The sequence below is a fragment of the Pan troglodytes genome, chromosome 5 (genome assembly GCF_028858775.2).
Source record: "Pan troglodytes isolate AG18354 chromosome 5, NHGRI_mPanTro3-v2.0_pri, whole genome shotgun sequence".
In the NCBI taxonomy this organism is placed as follows: Eukaryota; Metazoa; Chordata; class Mammalia; order Primates; family Hominidae; genus Pan; species Pan troglodytes.
The window spans coordinates 49,960,519-49,978,111 of NC_072403.2; the positions used below are offsets into that span (position 1 = coordinate 49,960,519).

At 54.6% G+C, this 17,593-nt stretch overlaps 1 long non-coding RNA gene across 2 annotated transcripts in view; it reads right to left on the reverse strand.

Annotated features, from left to right (window-relative positions):
• LOC134810301 (uncharacterized) overlaps positions 1–10,904 on the reverse strand; it is a 54,849-nt gene extending 43,945 nt beyond the window's left edge. For both annotated transcript variants that reach the window (XR_010158023.1, XR_010158022.1), the window contains exon 1: positions 10,730–10,904. This is a non-coding gene — a long non-coding RNA (uncharacterized LOC134810301). The remainder of the gene's footprint in view (positions 1–10,729) is intronic.
• Between the last annotated feature and the right edge of the window lie 6,689 nt (positions 10,905–17,593).

Consider the following 17,593-nt stretch of genomic DNA (forward strand, 5'->3'; position numbering starts at 1 on the left):
ACTTACCCACAACCATACAGCTGGTAGGGACAGAGTCAGGATTCAAATCCAAGCAGACCGACTCCAGAGCTAAACCACTCCTCAACAAAGCAGGGTCGTGACTGGCTGGTGCTCAGCCCTCTACCCCACAGAAATGATGGCTTTGGGGTCAGACAGACATGGGCTCAGGCCTGGAAATGCATGCTCTAGGGCCAGTGAAGGCCCTCTCTGGGCCAATGTTTCCTTACCTGTGAAATGGGTGCAGTGATGCAGTGAGGAAGGTACAGCCACATGTGCCTCACTGGTGGAAGCTGCTGCACAAATCCTCCTCCCCTTCACCCAGCAGAGCTCAAAGCCTCCTTTGACTGAATAATTAGAATGTCTTCTGCCTCGCTGCCTGAAGCCCACCATCCCAGCCTCCACTTCCTCTGTCCAAACCTACAGAGCGGCTCCATTCCCTGGCACTTGAGGTCTGCTGCAAGCCCCTAGCATGCCTGGCCAGGTAGCCCCGGCACGCTTGCTCAGCCCACGCACTGTTTAACCTTCCACAGGCACTGGGTTCTCCCTGTCTTCCCCCCGAGGAAGACTGTGAGTGCCCACTGTGGGGCCAGGGGAGGATGGGGCCGGATGAGCCCCTGCCTCCCTGGTATGTGCACACATGTACAGTCAGGCCTTATTCAAGGAGCTTGGACCCTGGGCCCAGTCTCAGTTGGCTACCAGAGCTGTGTGGCTCTGTACAGGTCCTTTCACGTCACTGGGGCTGTTTCCTCATATGTCAAATGGACATCTACATCCCGGCTGGTAAAGACACAGTGAAGCCACATCTGGGACACACCCCTCCCAGAAAACTTCCTCGTGATTTCTGCTAGCAGATTAGGACTACAGCGTGTGTGGGCAGGGAAGGGATCTGGCTGGGAGGACAGGAGAAATGGACATAGACGTCAGAGAAGGCAGGAAGCAGAGGGGTTTCCCCACCATGATGAGGCTGCCCAGGCAGGGGAAGAAAGGCCATGGGGGCTGAGTCACTGGCTGTGTCTAATCTGCTGCCTTCCCAGCCACTGACAATGAAGTGACCACAGGCGGATCACAGGAGATCACAGGAGGGAGGTGGCCAAACAGGACAAGAAAGGGAGCTGCAGGGACTCTAGAGGAAGCAGCCTGAGAGGCAAGGCTCAGCCCCTGCCCTCAGAGGGACCCTGAGCTGATGGGGTAGCAGACACAGCTGCTGCCTTCAGTGAGCTCCCAGTCTGACGGGGGAGACATTCTTTTCTCTCAGGAGAGAAAGGAGCTCTGCCTTCAGGGAACTCCCAATCTGACAGGGAAGTTTCATCACTTTCTGCCTTAAGGGAATTACAACTGTGACTGGGGACTCAGCCTCTGTTCGCAGGGAACCCCAGCTTGAGGTGTCTATGTCTGAGGGAGCAGGTGCCTGAGTGAGCGCTGTGCATTTGTGTGTTGACACCCTTCCTGGCTTCCTTCAGACCCTCCAATCTGATGGGAGAGACACAGCTCTGCTCTTAAGGAGCTCCTGTAAGATGGGGGAGACATAGTCCCCACATCAGGCGGCCACTAAAATGAAGGGGGAGACTTAGCTCCTGCCCTCTGTCCTCAGGGAGCCCTGTCTGCCCCCACGGGCACTCAGGTTAAGCATGCATGTGTGTGCACATGGGAATGCAGGCAGGCCCTGCTCTAGCCCTCTCAGGCACCACTCCCCACCATGCCCACCTGAGAACTCCTCAAAGTAAGGAAGGAGAATCCTTGTTCGCGCCCAGGCTAAGGGGGCTTCCACAGAGGGGCTTCTGGGAGCCTAGAAGACAGAGGGTGGGGGAGACAGAAGTGCTACCACATCTAGGGTGGCTGGGCTCACTGTCCTGAACAGCTGAGCTGCATCTGCCTTCCTCATCTCCAACTCCTGATCCCTGATACACCCCAGCCTCACATGTCCGCTGAGACGCAGTACATGGTATCTCCCACACGTATGCGCGGCTCCAGCACATGGGAGAGGGTGGCTGGGGCTTGGAGCTAGAAGGAGCCTCTTCTTTTCCTCCCCCTGGCCCTCATGTTGCCTTTCACACACCCACTCTGGGTGATGGGAGGGGAGTGACCAGTCCACCCCGAGTCACTATGACTTGGTCTCCCCACCTGGAACCCTCATACTCGGTTCACAGTCTCCATGAAGGGACAGTGAGCAGACAGGGAGTCAGCGGGGAGGAGGCCCACAACAAGTCGGGAGCTCCAGTTCACCCACTCAATTCCTTCCTAGGGCAGGAAACCTTCAGGAGAGCAGAGGACGGGGCTGGGTGGGAAAATAACATGCAAGGGAGGAAGCAGGGAGCACAGGGCATTTCCCCTCAAGTGGGAGTTCCCCGAGGGCAGGGCTGTGTCTCCCCTCAGACTGGGGCACCCTGAGGACTGGGCTGTGTCTCCCCTTAGACTGGGGCACCCTGAGGACCGGGTTGTGTCTCCCCTTAGACTAAGGCACCCTGAGGACGGGGCTGTGTCTCCCCTCAGACTGGGGCTCCTTGAGTCAGGGCTGCGTCTCCCTCAGACTGGGGCTCCCTGAGTCAGAGCTGCGTCTCCCCTCAGACTGGGGCACCCTGAGTCACGGCTGTGTCTCCCCTCAGACTGGGGCTCCCTGAGTCAGAGCTGCGTCTCCCCTCAGACTGGGGGTCCCTGAGTCAGGGCTGTCTCCCCCCTCAGACTGGGGCTCCCTGAGTACAGGGCTGTGTCTCCCTCAGACTGGGGCTCCCTGAGGATGGGGCTATGTCTCCCTCAGACTGGGGCACCTTGAGGATGGGACTGTGTCTCCCTCAGACTGGGGCTCCCTGAGGATGGGGCTGTGTCTCCCTCAGACTGGGGCACCTTGAGGATGGGACTGTGTCTCCCCTCAGACTGGGGCTCCCTGAGTCAGGGCTGTCTCCCCCCTCAGACTGGGGCTCCCTGAGTCAGAGCTGCGTCTTCCCTCAGACTGGGGCACCCTGAGGACCGGATTGTGTCTCCCCTCAGACTGGGGCTCCCTGGGTCAGGGCTGTCTCCCGCCTCAGACTGGGGCTCCCTGAGTACAGGGCTGTGTCTCCCTCAGACTGGGGCTCCCTGAGGATGGGACTGCGTCTCTCCTCAGACTGGGGTTCCCTGTGGACAGGGCTGTGTCTCCTTCAGACTGAATTCCATGAAGACAGGCACTGTGTCAATCCCATCAAACTAGGTCAGAACTAGATCTCCTTTAGCATCTAAAACAGGCAACTCATCCACCATCCCCAATATCATCTGGGGGTTTTCAGACTGGGTGGGGTGGGGCATCTACTTCCCACCAGGCCACCCTCCTGAGGAAGGACAATCATGCTTACTGGCAGGGGCTTCTTCAGTGAGCAGCCTGTTCCCAGTTCACCCACTCACCCCTCTGGGTGGTCTCTCCCACAGTCTAGCCCCAGTCTCTCACGTTAAATCACCATGGGTAGCTGGGCAGGCGAGACCCACAGGATGTGTGGGCAGGGCCTGCCTGGGCCTGGTGGGGGGTGTATAGCTGAGAGCACAGGCATTTTGTAGCATGATCTCATGCCCACTGCCCTCAGCTAGGGGCTCTTCAGGACCATTTGAGCATGGGGAGTGGGCAGACAAGCCTGGGCAGCTATGCCCGTGGCCTGAGGAAGCCAAGCTTGGCAGGTTCCTGCTTCCATGAGTCCAAATCAGCACAGGAAGTGGGTCCCAACACCATTAGCTTTCCCTTATCCTATGCTGTAGCCACCTGGATTAGCAGAGGGAGAGGCCTCCTACCCCAGTGGGTCCCTGTGAGGGGGCAGCCCGACCTTACAGTGTATACATTTGGTAGTGAAGGAAGCAGGAAACAGCTGGACAGGCCTGGGAATCCCTCCCCACTCCCTAATCACCTTTCAATAAGAGGAGCTGGGCTTTCCCAGCCCTCTATCCCCCACTCCTCCCTGCCTCCTCTTGACCTCCTGTGCCTTTTTCAGGGAAATAAAACACAGAGCCATGTGGAGATTGGGGCTGGACTTCTGTGCTCTCCTTTTTCCATTGACAACCCCATCTCCAGGCTGGCAGGATCAGAGTCGGTGCCTCCCACCTAACACTGACAATTGGGCATTGCCATGGCTGAGGGCACCCTAAGATATCAACCCCATTACACAGATGGGCAGACTGAAGTCTGAGGCTGTCACAGAGTCAGGACAGATCATGTCTTGGAGGTGATGCAGCCAGGCTTGTGGTCAATACCCACTCTGCCTGAGTCAGGGTAGCTCCTCTCTCGGCCAGACTGCGAGCTCCCTGAGCTCAGGGACTGGTCTCCAGCTTCCTGAAAGGGGTTTGCTGGGTAGGATTGAATGAGGGCATGCTATGTACTGACCTGTGCTGGTCCTGGGGTGGGGTTCTGTGTCCCCATCAGCCTAGCCAGTTTAGCTGCAGGGCCTCCTCACCTCTGGACCCTTCCTTGGCCACAGGTCTCCCTAGTTAGTTCCTGGAACCCAGACTTTCGGTGCCTGGGGAGGGAGGGTCTAGGGTGGCATGGGCAGCTGTGCATCCAGGCCAGAATGGGCCACCTGGAGAAGTCCCCAGGGCCTGGTGCAGGAGCCCGCTCCCCCAGCTGGCAGAAGGACAGGTGGAAGCCCACCTGCTGTCCCCTGCTTCTGGGTCCCAGTCAGTTGGCTGAGCCAGGCCCAGCTTGGGCAGGTTCTCCCACATCCAGTGCCCCCTCCCCCTCACCCCACCCTGGCCTGATCCCTTTTTCAAGTACAGTCTTTGCTCCAGCCAGATGTCTGAGCACAGTCTTGTTCCCAAGAAACCCATGCCCTGCCCCACAATCCTACTCATCCTGCCCTCTCTCCCTCCTGTCCCCATAGGAGCCATCTCCCCAGGGCCACTGGCTTACCACACTTCCTGCAGCGCTTTGACCCTCTAGGAGAGCAAGCCCCTCCCCAGTCCAGGGAAGGGTCTCAGCAGAGGCAGCAGGGAAGGGGCAAGGATCCAGCTTCCCCAGTAACCTAGCATGCCTCTGTCTTCCAGCAAGTCACCAAACCACTCTCCTATCTGTCCCTATTGTCAGCCTATCCCATCCCTCAAGGCAGCAAGTTCTTAGGTTGGCTTCCCACTGTGGGGGCAAACACGCGGCCTCACTCTTACTGGAAGCCAAGACTTGCTCCAATTGGGCTCGGCAGGAGAGAGTTCTCAAGAAGCCCAACCCTCAAATACATACTCTGTAACCTAGATGGAGGCTCTCACAGAACCTGCCAGATGCAATCACTAACCCTGCTTTACACACCTAAAGGTAGCTTTTTAAACTTTAAAAAATTTGTGATAAAATACACAAAACATAACATTTACCATTTTAACCATATTTAAGTGTACATTTCAGTGGCATTAAATACATTCACATTAAATACATTCACATTACATACGTTCACATTACATATGTTCACATTGTTGTGCAACCATCAACACCATCCATCTCCAGAATTCTTTTCATTTTACAAAATAGAAACTCTGCTCATTGAACACTAACTCCCCATCTCTCCAGCCCCTGGCAACCACCATTCTACTTTCTGTCTCTATGAATCTAACTACCTTAGTTACCTCATTAAAGTGGAATTATACAATATTTGTCCTTTTGTGATTTGCTGATTTCACTTAGCACAATGTCCTTAAAGTTCATCCCTGTTACAGCATGTGTCACAATTTTCTTCCTTTTTAAGGCTTAATAATATTCCATTGTATGTATGTACCACATTTTCTCTCTCCATTTGGGTAGCTTTTTTTATTTATTAACTACTTTTTTTTTTTTTGAGACGGAGTCTCGCTCTGTCACCCGGGCTGGAGCACAGTGGCTTGATCCCGGCTTACTGCAACCTCCGCTACCCAGGTTCAAGCGATTCTCCTGCCTCAGTCTCCAGAGTTAACTACTTTTTAAAAAAACCAAAGTAATATATTCTCGTGGCAAAAAGTCTGAACAGTTCAGAAACACATAAAGTGAAAAGTGGACTTTTCCATCCCTTCTCACTCTGGTCATGGACAGCCTTTTCTGGTGACTCTGAAATTTTAGAGGCAGAAGGGCTAACTGGTTTTTATCCATTTTTTACATATACAGTGACATACTCCTCATCAGTACTTCTCAAACATGAGTATGCATCAGAATCATACAGAGAACATGTTAAAACCACAGACTGCTGGGCTCCAGCCCTAGTGTTTCTGATCCCGTAGTTCTACGGTGGCCCAAGATTCCAGGTTTCTTTTTTGTTTGTTTTTTCAGACAGGGTCTCTCTCTGTCACCTGGGCTGGAGTGCAGTGGCGCCATCTTGGCTCCCTGAAACCTCCACCTCTCAGGCTCAAGCGATCCTCCTGCCTCAGCATCCCTAGTAGCTGGGACTACAGGCTAATTTTTTGTAGAGAGGTTTTGCCATGCTGCCCAGGCTAGTCTTGAACTCCTGGGCTCAAGCAATCCTTCTGCCTTGGCCTCCCAAAGTGCTGGGATTACAGGCATGAGCCACTTCAACTGGCTGAAGATTCTGGATTTCTAATAGGCTCCATGCCCATGCTGGCAGAGGGCACACCCTTCATGGAGTAGCACCACCCAAGCAATGTCTTGCCACTTGCTTTTCTACTTAGTGAATATCAACACACAACCTCAACCTCACTCTTTTCAACCACTGCATACTATTGGTGTTTGGATGCATCATAACATATCCAATCCGTGCCCTATTAATGGACTTAATGTTGCTTCCAGTTTTTCAGGTTTGGAAGCAAAACTGCAATGAACACACTTGTATGTATACTTTGAACACTTGTGACATTTATAACAGTGCATCTGATAAATTCCTAGATATGGAACCCTCGAGTCCATGGTTTGTGAATTAATTCTTCTCATGTATACTGCCAATCCCCTTCACAGGTGCAACTGTCCTCCCCCCCAGCTCTGAGGATGTCTGTGTCCACACAGTGAGGGGTTGCCCATTTTAGTTGTTGTCAATCAAATTGGCGAAAAGAGAATCTTCTCATGTCTTCATTTTGATTTCTTCTATTTTGACTGAGGGTGAGCATTTTCACCTGCTTGTTAACCATTAGTATTCCCTTACCGGTTTATGTGCTTTGCCCATTTTTCTATTCGTTTTTATTTTCGTTATTGACTTGTAAAAACTCATCGGTCATCTATGTTAAAAATATTTTTCCAGACGGTTGTCTTTAGAATTCAGGATATTACATTAAAAACACATTTTATTTTCAGAGACGGAGTCTCACTGTGGTGCCCAGGCTGGCCTCAAATTCCTGGGCTCAAGTTATCCTCCCACCTCAGCCTCCCAAGTAGCTGGGACTACAGGCATGTAACACAACACCCTACGTCATATTTTAATACAGCCAATTTTTAAAAATTATTTCCCTTTGTGACTCCTAGGTTTTGTGTCAAACTTTCCCCAATCCAAGAACATACACTTTTAGACTTTCGGATGTTTTCTTCTAGTAATTTTATGGTTTCCTTTTTACATTTAAATCTTTACTCCATCTGGGATTTATTTCAGAATAAGAGATGAAGTGGGGAGCTGGATTTCTTTTTTTTCCCCCTTAACAGCTAACCAGTTGTCCAATTTGATTGAATAATTCATCTTTTCTCCTCTGATCTAAAATGTCACTTTATCATATATTTAATTTCCATTTGTTCACGGGTGTGTGTCTGGCCTCTACTCTGCTCCTTTGATCTGCCTGTCTGTTCCTGTGCCAGTACCCAACTATTTTATTATTGGAGCTTTCTACAACATTTTAGTAGCACTAGTCGTCCCTTATAATACTTCTTTTTCAGGACTTTCCAAGCTCTTTTTGCATGTTTATTTCTCCAGATGAACTTTAATATAATTTGTCAAGTTCAAAAGATCTTGTTGTTTTTCACATCTTCCAACAGATGTGATTTTCGGACGTCTCAGCCCACAGCCAAACAGAAACAAGTTGAGAATAGGGTGGGTTTGGTGGTCTGCCTTGGAGGCAGGCAAAGTGATGGTAACAGAAGTGATAGTTTATACGGAGAGAGTTGATGAAGTGATAAAGTACTATAAAAGTAGACACAAGAACTATGAAAATGTAGCCTTCATGGAATGAGCCGTTGGTGTGGGGCCAAAAAAGGCCTTGGATTTTCACTGTATTACAACCAGGATACTGATGGACCCTTGTAACCACAACCCTGAGTCATGAAGACTCACATGTTCTGTAACCTCTGATTAAAAGCCCGGAAAGCGTGTAATATCCACTAGTGATTCCTATCCAAAATATCTCTTTTTAAGGTTTCAGATATTAATGTCTGGAAAACTAGTATGAAATGGTTCATTCTTGGATGGTGACATAAACATGACATGTTACTGGCCTCTTTACAGTTTTCTCAAAGCCCACCTTCAAATTCCAAGGAGCTGCCAGCTCCGGGATTTGAATTCACTCTATCCATGGAAACAAAGCTGAGGGAAATGTCCCCAGACTTTCAGCCAGTTCAAACACAATAATAAAGAAAGGTTTATCTCATACATGCCTCCAACATATGAGGCATGTTATAGGCAGATTATATTTTAATCCTCAACAGCCCCGCTGGGTGAATGCTGTACTCCCATTACACAGAAAACTGAGGCTCAGAGGGGTCAAACAACTGGGGCCAGTTTAAGTTAGTACGTGACAAAGAGCTCTCAGCTACCTCCACCTGCACATTCCACAGACCAGTCCCCTTCAGTTCACTCCCACAGGGAGGTTCAAAACACCACCGACCCCATTCAGACATCCCTTTGCAAGGCCCTGCCACCTGTCTTGCCCAATGCCCACCTAGCCAGGAGAGCCAGGATGCACAGTGGGGAAGGTGGAGTGAGGTGCCAACGTAGCCCATCCAGGGAAGGAAGACAGCCCCCCCCGGCCACCCACTTGCCAGTGGCCCAGGTGGCAGGCCAGCCACTTGCCAATCCCCTTCCTGATCAGGGATTCAGGAAGTGAAGAGAGTGCCCCTGAAAGTCTGGAGACACCTCCAAGATGAAGGCCCTGCCTGCCATAGCCTGACACAGCCTCCCTGTACTCCCTGGGTTGTCCCAGGACGCAGACTCTGTGCTTACCATACCACACCTTTGTCAGTGGTGTGGGCAGGGCCCAGCAGAGTCCTGGACACCCCAGGGAGTAGGAGCTGTGCAGGTGACATAGGAGGGGGTGAAAGGGAAATGAACTCCCTTGGGAGTTCCCCATCCCAGAGGAAATAAAAGTCAAAGCACTCCTTTGTTTTTTCTTCCCAAGCCCTTATAAGGGGCTTTATGGGGGCTTGCCTAGGATTGAGGTGCAGCAGAGGCGGGCGGGTGAGGGCCTCCAGGCTGAGAGATCCTGGGGCAAAAGTGAAACTATATGGTCATGAACACGGGCATGTTCTGAACTCTGTAAACCCCTAGCCCAGGACCTGGCTGACTGTACCATCCGTCACCCGGCACCCCGTAACAGAAGACCCTACTACGCGCAGAGGACAGTACTATTGGGGTGGCAACTGAAAAGGGTCCTGGCTGGAGGCGGGGTTTGCTGGAGGGGTAACAGAGCGTGCGCGGAGTGGAGAGGGTACGGAGGCTCACCGCCCAGCATCCCCAACCCCGGCGCTCAGAAGAGCGGCGCGCTCCGGAGCTCGGCGCGCGCGATCAAAGCCGGCGCCGCACGCGCACGCGCGCCCGCAGCCGCTCCCCCGCCCGCGCGGCTCCGGCTCCCGCGCGCGCGCACTTGAGGCCTCCCTTGTGCGTCTCCTCCATTCGCTACGTGCAGAATGGTCCGTCGGCAGCAGCTGCAGCGCTGGGTGGGAGGGGGAGGGGAGGGGGAGGCGGCGCCCAGGTCTCGGGGAGGGGCCGCGGCGGCCCTGGAGATAGAGGGGTGGGGGCGAGGGGGTGGGCCCCCGCAGCGGGGAGGACAGAGGGAGAGTCCGGGTGGGCTCGATGCTCAGCCTTCCCCCTCCCCCGCTCCCGCTTCTCTCTGCAAGGCCATTACGGCCATCTCCCGGCCTGAGCCTCCTGGAACCAAGCCGACCAAGAGGGGTTTTCTCCGTGTTGTCTCGTCCCCCAAGCCCAGAATCCAGACCCAAGAAAGAACCACTCCTGCTGACCCCTCCTCCCGCTACCCGTCCCAACCGCATTCCCAAGCTTTCGTGGAGGTGACCCAACAGCAAGCACTTCCCCACTCCGCCTTTCATGGGGTGGGGTCCCTAAGAGGTACTGCAGACTAACTCCCCTTTTCATCTCTTATCCCACCTGGAGGAAGAGGCATGGCCAGGATGGACACCAGAGCACATTTCCCAGCATTTCCAAGGGGAAAGGGCAGCATCTCAGCATGCAGACTCCAACATGGCCACAGAAAGGTCGAGTGGCGCAGAGGAGCAGGCTGCTGCCCAGGCCCCTAGGGCCACTTCCAAAGGAGTGTGACCACGACTAGGTTGCTGTGGACTCACTCGCATTACAGGGCTGCGCCCTATACACCTGTTTGTAAAGGGTCCTCCTAGAATGTAATGGTGAGGGACCACCAAGCGGTGGACCAAGGATTCCAAACAAACCAGCTCCCTGCCTTGCCAGGAAACCAGATGTGGCCCAGATGTCCATAGCAGTTCCTCCCACAGGGTGGGACACCAGCTATTCTGTGCAACCCCTCCCAACCCTTCTTCCAGGGTCAGGGAGGAAAGCTGGCAACCTCCGTTGTCCCTTCCCATTTGGGTTGCTAGAAGGGAGCAACTCACTCATCCTCCTCTTCCTGCCAAGAGCCACCTTACCTCTCCAGCAGCCACCTAGGTTCAACCTGTGGTCTAACCTCAAGCCCTCTGCTGACAGGTTAAGTCAAGATCGCCGGGAAGGAAGGCGTCCAGTTTCATTACACACACATACGTACACACACACCCGACACCGACCCACGCGCCTGGGCTCTGCACAGTGGCTAGACCCCAAAAAGCCGATTATCCTGTTCCCTCCGTGGTGGCCTCAGTCTTTTGGCGGCGCCCTCTGCTGGCCACTAGGAAGTGCAGGAAAAAACAGTCTGCCCATAGACGCTTGGTGGATCTGGGAAAGGGGACAAGAGGCAGAGAAACAAGTGAAAAGTGGGAGCTGAGAGCAGCGCTGGGCTGGCCACAAACAAGCGAGGCATGGTGACGCCTTCCTGGAGGTGGGGAGTTTTGAGCCAGCTTTCCATGGGCCTAGGGAGACAAGCCGAGCTGGCAGATAGGGGCTCAGGACACCCCAGGAGTGGCCCTTCCTGTGTGCTGAGCCCTATCCCTGTCCTGGATGGCTCATACACCCACTAACTCATATGGCTGCTGTGCCCTGCTTGGGAGTCCTTCCTGTCAGCCTCTATTGGGGTGGTGGGTGGGGAGGAGCAGCCATGGAAACCCTGATCCTTCTAGTCATAGTCTGGCTCCCTGGGGCTGTGAGAGGTGTCCCCAAAGAGAAGCCTCCAATTGACAAACCTCTGCCCCACCCCACCCCACATACACAGAGGATGGCCCAAGCCCAGGTCCCTGGCATGGTGGGGCAGGGGCCTGAGTCACAGCCTGGCGTGACCCTGCCCAGTCCCCAGGAGTGGCCAGCTCGTCCAGAGGTGAGACCCAGGTCAACAATCCATCAGTCTGCCTCCTGCCACCAGGTATCCTCCCCATCACGTCCTACACGTGGGGTGGGCCAGGACAGTGCTGGGCAGAGCTAGTGTTGGGCCTGTGCCTGGGGGCCACCAAGGGGGCCCGGAGGAAAGAATGGAGGGGTTTTCACCTCCTGAGCAGCAGGAGGAGCCAGCTGGGGTTAAAGACAGGAGGGACTGGTTGGGCCTACAGGCATTTGGAGTCTCTCCCTGCCTGCTGGGTGAGGGAGGCAGCAGGTGCCAAGAACTGCTAGCTTCTAGGACCTGACCCTCAAGTTGCTTCTCCTGCTGAGGGGCTTCTAGGGTCACCCTCAGGGCCTTGACATCTGCACACATCTGCACAGGCCCTTCACCAGGGACTTAGCTCCAAAGGCAGCTCCTGCTCCCAGCCTTCACAGGCCCCCCTAGGGCCCAAGTCCCCAGACCCAACCTCAGTCTGCAAGCTGGCCAAGTCAGAGGTCCTGGCTGCCTGGACCACTCCCAAGCAGTAAATGGCACTGTGGGCTTCCTCCATCCTGTCTTCCCCGCCCCACTTCATTGATTCACTGACTTCCAACTTACTGGCCAGGCCCCCTTCCAGACCCTGCCTGGATGAAGAGGACTCCCAGAAGCAGTGATTGAAGGCCTAGGAGGATACAGAGAGCCAGGTGCTTTAATTGGAGGTAATTAGTTAATTTACTCTGAAAGCAATGGGGCAGGGCGGGGACAGGGGGAGGAGAGGGGAGGGGAGGAGGTAGGGGGCTGTGACCTAACTGGGCTCAAACTCTCAAACTCTGGTCAGCCTCCTTCTGGACCACAGCAAACCTGTGTGTACCCACCCACTTAGGAGACCCTCTCCTGGGCCCCAGGTCAGAGCAAGACCCAAAGTGGACTAGGGTGGCTCTGCAGAAAAAGCAGGTGCCCTGGGGTGGTGGGAACAGGCCTTTTGAGGTTAGGGAGGTGTGGACTGGCATGAGGGAATTGGAGAGGTGCAAGGAGCTCTGGGATGGGAACTGGTCCCTCTCCTGTCACGTATAATTCCATCCCTCCCAAGGTCATTGCTGTCACCCAAGTTAGGGGCCCAGCCCCCTCCTTTGGTCAGTGAAGTCCCAGGGCAGCCCATTTTAAATACAACGGGGCCTGAAGGCTAACTTCTGTCCTTCCTGCTTCGGGAAATCATTCCAATAACCGGGAAAAAGGGGGGCCCGAGGACAGAGCCCCTGCCGGGCCCCAGGGGGCGTGTCGTCGGCTCCTTTGCGTCGCCGGCCGGCGGCGTGGCGGGGACTCTGGCCGGCAGCCTCCCGCGCCGTCCGGAGCAGCTGACCCGCTGGCGGTGGGCCAGGTCGCGGCGGGGCCTGGAGGCAGCAACGTGCGGCGCGGCATGTCGCGGGCGCCGCGGCAGGGAAATGTGGGGGCGGGCCGGCGCGCCCCCTCTCCCCCGCCTACGCTGGCCCATTCATAAAACCTGCAGGCGCTGCCCGGCCTGGCAGCCTTGGTCTCCTAATTGCAAACTCATTAAGGAGTTTGCATCTCATTTGCATGGAAATCATTTCCTGGCCCTAAACAGAGAAACTTCCCGCCCCTCCACCAGCCCCTCTCTGCCCTGCTTTACCCATGCACAGTCTGGGAGAGGAGAGGGGGCATATCTCTGACCTGCGCCCCTTCCCTGGCCTCACCACCACCCTCCCACTTTAGGAGTTGGGGAGGGGATTGGCAGAACACCCACCCAGCCAGGAGCCCTGCCTGTGCCCCAGGTGAGCCGGCCCTGCCCTAGTGGGTCCAACTGAGGGGAGGTGCCTGCCAAGTCATTTGCCCCCCGGCCTGGCCGTGCCCAGGGAAGGGAGGAGGCGGTCGGCAGTTGGCCCCAGCAGCTGGTTGTACCTGGCAGGAGGTGGGTGAGGCTTTTCGTGCCCAGCCTCACGTACGTGCCCTGCCATAGGCCGTGCCCCCACCCCCACACCCCTCACCCCACAGAACAAGCGCCTAGTGACTGCAGAAACAGACACTCAGTCATGGCACACAAAGGCACCCACACCAGGCCAGCCATCATGGCTGCCCCCCTGGCAGCCACCCTGGAGGGCAGACAGATGCCTTCACAAGCCATTTTGTCTTTCTCCAGCTTGGTGCCAGGACTGGGGGTGGGGGAAAGGGTTTCTCCTGAGACTTCTCTGAGTAAGGGGGCCCACAGAGGGGTTTCCTTATGTACCCCAGCTGTGGCCTCTTGCCTCCCCTCTCCTGTAACCCATGTTTACAGAGGCCTCCAAGTGCTGTACCCTGCATGAGGACCTGCCCAGGCGAGGGGGTCACAGGAGCCTCCAACCCAGGAGGGGAAGTGGGAGATAAAGCCCCTAAGGAAGGGACACCTAAGTGACTCCCCAACCAGGGTCTGTCCTTCGTGTCCCAAGTGTGTGTAGTGGAGGGAGTGCTCCCCAATTTCCTGGGGGTTGAGGTGGGGCGGTATTCTAAACCTTTGGAAATGGAATAGAACTACCTAAAGTATATGAAATTAGATACTACTTGGGACACTATGTCTTGGTTCTGTATGTCCTGGGACAGTGTAAAAAGTGATCACAAAATTTTCAACATCACAGTCTAAAATAAAAACCTGCCTCTTGTCTGCCTCCTCAGACATAAACCTGCTTACGCTTCCCATCTGCCCACACTCCCACCTGCTGTATCTGAAGTTTCTCCCTTCCTTTGCTAGGGCATAAAGGGGTGGGCAAGGATGTTCTGGAACACTGACGACACATCCGTCCTGAGTATGGCTGGACTGACCCTACCCTCCCAGCTCCTGGAGCAGTTGGGTTCCAAGTGCCATATGTGTGCGTGGTTCAGGGGTGCTGGAAGAAAGTTTTAGAATGCCTATTTATTTTTCATCTAATCCTTTTTTCATTTAGTGTGAGTGTGTTTTACAAGGTAAACTATATAAAAACATACTCATCTGACAGGTGCGTACTCAACAATCTTTTTTATTGCTAAGGGCACATGATCAAAAAAACTTCGGAGGTCACTGGCCTAGACTTCAGGTGGGGCAGCTGTGGGCAGGGGATGGCTTGTCTTGTCCATCTAAGTATCTAGCCTGACACATGACTAGTTCAGAGCCTGGCAGGGAGCAGAGGTCAGGGACACAGTATTGAATGAACAAAGTCCACCCCTAGAACTGACAGATGAGGAAACTGAAATAATTCTGGGGCGGGGAGATTGCTCAGAGGAGGACATGGGCAGGTTGAGAGAGTCTCCCCTCATTGCTGCTATGTCTGCAGCCTGCCCGTGTCCAACACCCAGCACCCACACAAACCTTACTTCTACCCACCCCAGGGAGCACAGCTCCCTCCTCTGCCTACCGGCAGAGTGGCCACCTGTCTTGAGCGTCTTACTGGATCCTGATTAGCAGAGCCAGACAGGGTTGTCACCTGCCATATCCCTCTACGTGGCAGAAAGTCTGTTGCCAGCTTTGTATCCTAGAACTCTCTGGAAGTCAATCTGGTGTAGGAGAAAGAATTTAGGCTCCAGACAGGCATCAGTCCTCATCCAGCTTGGTGACCTTGGGCACAACACATAACTGGTATAAGCCTCAGTTTCCCAATCTGTATCTTGGGACCAATATTTGTACTTACTGTACAGAGTTGTTGTGAATGTTGAGTAGCCCACTGTGTGTATAGGCTCTGGCATATACTAGGTGTTCAGTAAGATTCCTGTCCCTCTGTGTGCAGCAGGTGCCCCATGAAGAATCTGTTGAATTGTGATTTGACATCAGCATGGGAAGGAGAATTCCGAAGGCAGACAAATGAGCCTTTGCTCCCTCCTCTGCCTGCTGGCACGGTGCCCACCAGTCTGAGTTCTGTCCTGCACCTTCCTGCAGAAATGAAGCAGCCACTCTGGCAGCCTTGGGTCCCCTCCAGGTTCATCCACTCTGTGGTGGGGTGTCCTCCTCCTCTTCTCCCTTACAGCTCCTTTCCCTTTTTCTGTGCTGCCTTCACTTCAAGCATGAGCTGAGGGTGACTCCTGGTGGCCATTCATATAACTGCAGAATCCTGACCATTGTCATCGCCATCTGGAAGTGCATGAAGTCGAGTGTGCAAGGAAGCCATTCTTCACACTTTCCCTACACCTCCCAACTCCCTGTCAGGGCCCTGGGGAGCCTCAGGGGTGGCCACTCCCCGGGGACTCCACCCTCCGAAGTTCCACCTCTAAGGGCTTCACTTGCCTGATGGGTGGGGACGATCAAGGAGGCCTCTGCCCAGATCCTGCAGCACCAGGCCTGGCTCCAGGCAAAAAGCAGGACAGTGGCTACTCTTCCCTCAAGTGCCACTGAACACTTTGCAGGCATCATTTTGTCCAATTCTTATCACTGGAGCCCATTATCACAAAGAAGAAACCAAGGTTAAGCAACTTGCCAAGGGTCACACAGCTCCTCAGTGCCCAAATGGTGAAATGAATACAGGTGACACTCAGTGGGACACCAGACCAGCCCCTGGGGGACAGAAGAGGCCTATAGGAAGGAGCCTGCCATGGGGTTAGAAGCCTCAAATTCTGACCCGACCTTGCCCCAACTAGTGGGGTGGCCTCCATCAAGGGCCTCTGCTCACTGAGCCTCAGCCTCCTCGATGGCACCATGGGGCGGAGGACAGAGCAGGATTCTCAGATTGGCTGTACATGGGAATCACTGGGAGGATTTTTCAAATACCCATGTTTGCCCAGCCCTGACTAAGGAAATCAAAATTGGTAGGGGTTGGCTAAGACATAGGTAATTTTAAGAAAATATTTCTAGGTGATTCTATAGGCAGCCAGGGTTGAGAATGGGTCCTCTAGGAGTTCCCCATCTTCAGACTTCCCAGCCCTCTAGAGGTCAGCTCCCCAGGGCTCCCCTCTGTCCTAAGGGCTCTCCAGATAAACTTTTTTTTTTTTTTTTTTGAGATGGAGTCTCACTCTGTTGCCCAGGCTGGAGTGCAGTGGCGCAATCTCAGCTCACTGCAAGCTCCGCCTCCCGGGTTCACGCCATTCTCCTGCCTCAGCCTCCTGAGTAGCTGAGACTACAGGTGCCCGCCACCACACGCGGCTAATTTTTTTTGTTTTTTTTTAGTAGAGGCGGGGTCTCACCGTGTTAGCCAGGATGGTCTCAATCTCTTGACCTCGTGATCCGCCTGCCTCAGCCTTCCAAAGTGCTGGGATTACAGGCGTGAGCCACCGCACCCGGCCCAGAGAAACTATCTTAGCTTGTCTACCCAGACCCACAAGAAGCTGCCTCCCAACCACCCAAGGGGACATGGGCCCATCAACCCTTTCCAGAGCGGGCACAGTAGGCTTGAGACTCTTGAGTCTCTGACCCCCAGCCTGGCCTCTGGGGTGGGGGGAGAGAAAGTCATAGGGAGCTTAACCTCAACAGGATGAAGGCGCCATAATTAGGGTCAGGCGGTTGGCTCAGCCTGCGGAAATCCCCAGCTTAGTAGGGATGGGGAGTGGCACTGCAGCCTGCGGGAGGGTTCAGGGCAGAAGTGAGGGGGCAGGGGGAGCCCAGGCACATGGAAACCCAGGACCTAGGCCCCAGTTGCATCCTGAGAGGGCCCACTGGGGGCTTCTCAACACAGTTCACTCCCTCCCTGGGGTTGCTGAACCCCAGGGAGGGAGGGAAAGGCTGACCAGCCCCCCAACCCCAGAGACCCTACTGCTCCCTCAGGCTGGGGTGCATCAGGATCATCCCCCTACCCCAGCCTTTGTCAGGAGGAGGAGGGCACCGGTGGGAAAAGGCTACGTGAGTGTTCCCAGGGCGACCCAGGCTTCTCTCCTGACTGTAATCCTCAGGCCTTGAGAGAGGGATCGCTTTCCACTGTGGAATGTAACAAAGGGGACAAAATGGGGCAGGGGAGGGGGGCAGAAGCCAGGGAGGGAAGCTTGCAGGGTGGTACTTTTAGCCCCCAAAAGGCCCTGAGCAGGAGGCAGCTGCACAGAGAGAACCCCCCTGCCCCCATGACTCCCTGAGCCTGTCATCCAGCTCACCCCAGGGCACAGGGTCTCATCCTGGGTTGTCCAG